The sequence below is a fragment of the Echinops telfairi genome, unplaced genomic scaffold, assembly GCF_000313985.2.
Source record: "Echinops telfairi isolate 266 unplaced genomic scaffold, ASM31398v2 ScPeMD7_2;HRSCAF=8, whole genome shotgun sequence".
Taxonomy (NCBI): Eukaryota; Metazoa; Chordata; class Mammalia; order Afrosoricida; family Tenrecidae; genus Echinops; species Echinops telfairi.
The window spans coordinates 20,617,379-20,619,700 of record NW_022103898.1 but is presented as its reverse complement, the minus strand read 5'-3'; positions in this window follow the sequence as shown (position 1 = coordinate 20,619,700).

The window sequence follows — 2,322 nt, the reverse complement described above, 5'->3', positions numbered from 1 at the left end:
TTTTTGTTGTTTGTTTGTTTATTGAGTGACTGCTATTCATTCAGTAAACATGGAATGAGTGCCTATGGAGCTACTGGCCTTGTGCTTCATGATAGGGACACAGAAGTGAATGAAACCCAGAACTCAACAAGCCCAGTGAGAAGTCAGAGACGGAGGCCAGTTAACACCACGCCTGTAGGCAGCTCTCACTGCTGGAAGAAAGGCCCAGTCACAGAGCTGGCTGAGCACGGAGGAGGAAAGAGACTGCTTCTCTGGAGCAAGAGCAGAAGGGCTTGATTCCTGGTGGCGTTTGATCATCTGACAATTTGGACATGCATTCTTCCATGTTTCCCATGATCTCAACAAAGGAGTGCAGGCCGTCTTTGACCTGTCTGTCCCTCCCACTTTAGACCCTCAAAAGCAAAACCCTTCTTTGTCGTTGTGTCTTCCCTGTTCAGCACAATTCCTAGCACAGGATGAACATCGAAAAGGCTGCCTTAAACTGCTGTACTGAACCCTCGGCAGGCCGCTGTTGAGGTCCCAGCGTGCTTTGTATGAGCGATTGGCAAGTCCGGACAGCCTCTGCCCTACTGGAGTACGCAAGGCAAGGCAGGCAGAAGGAAGGCTGGTGTGGGTTTGGGTGGGGAGAAGCAAAGACACAAGTACATTATTTCCGAAAGCCTAGCTTGTGGCTTCTCAGAGGCCAGGGTTGAGAGCAGAGCTGGAAGTTAGGAAGTGGGGGCCCCCATCTTTCATGACCCCATACAAGTGCTACATCTACTCGAGGCACAGACCTGCCCTCGGGTGCACTTTTGTGGCTTGGTGGGTAGGATTTGGGTTTTCGATAATAATTGCACAGACTTGCTTAGTAAACACAAGGCAAACGTAGGATAATTGCACGCTGTTACCAAGATGGGGTTCCATAATTACCTTCCGTGGCCCCAAAGTATTATTTAACATATATTCTGGTTTATAAAACAGAAATAATGATAAATTTGCTTGGTAAGTACCCAGCACTTAGCCACTACATATCCTGCCAGTAGCTGATACTTAGCCCGTCATTAAGGGGCTAGCAGTTGCTTTAGTCAATACGAAGTCCTTCTTAGTTTTGGTCGCTAAGTACATCAAGTGTTATTAAAACACCATTACTGACATTTCTCCAGAGTCCATGTACAAGTCTGTTGTGAGAAGCCAACTTTCCTTGGGCTAAATGCTTTATTTTTATCTTTCTGGCAGGAGAACCAAAATGGAATCCAATTCTAATCCAGTCCCTGCTGATGTCCCCTTGATGTTCTTGAACAAGCGAAGCAGTATCTTCCCTGGTTCAGGTGATGGGAGGGGAGCCGCAACTCTTTTCAATGCGAAGATTGTTCTTCCACTCACCCAAATGGTCCTGCCCAGTTTAGAAGGAGCCCCGGGTCTGGCGCCACCACCCCTGTGGTGGGCTGGGTCAGCATATTGAATGCCAAAGCAAACCACTGCCTTCAGATGGCAGCATCTCTGGAGGGCTCTTCTAGAATACTCCAAGGATGGAGCCTGAGAGGCTCATACTGAGCCTGAATTCTGGGGCAAGGGTGACCCCTATTCTCAGGTCATTTGGAGCACACAATGGGGAAGGAACATTCACATATCATATACTAAACAGATACACGTTCAAAACTAGCCTCTTTGTCCTTGAGAAAGACCTCCGGGAAAGCTGCCCAACATACTTACTCTCGAAGGCAGTAATTTGGAGCCCCCTGGCTCAGTTCTAACTGCCCTTGGCTCAGCCACTTGCATCCGAAGAAATCAACTCCTTGTAATCAATAGGGGGCTTAAGGAGAGTGGTCAACCATTATGGCTGTGGGCAGGACTGGGAGTGGGCCCTCTGGAGGAAACAGAGCACTTATTACCATTCCATTCCAACCCATCCCATTTCTGGAGGGAACAATTCAGCGCCATATATGAACTCAATCCCAGGTCCCCAAAGCCAAGGCAAATGGCCATTTACAATGGTCTCTTTTTTTTCTGGAATAAATTCTGGGACTCTGAATTTTGGATTTGGACATAACAGTAGTTGTCATCAATCAATTTCAGCCCTTGGCAACTCATTAAGAAAGTGAGAACACGAAGTGTTGAAGGGAACAGGCAGCAGACACCAAAGAACAAAAACCATCATGGTGTGACCACCTTCCACACATAAACACTGAAGACGAATGTGTGCATAAGTAAGTGTGGTGAAGAAGGCTGATGGTGTCCGGCTATCGAGACCTATAGCATCTGGGGACTTAAAGGCTTGAAAGTAAACAAGCGGCCATCTAGCCCAGAAGCAACAAAGCCCACATGGAAGCAGCACACCAATAT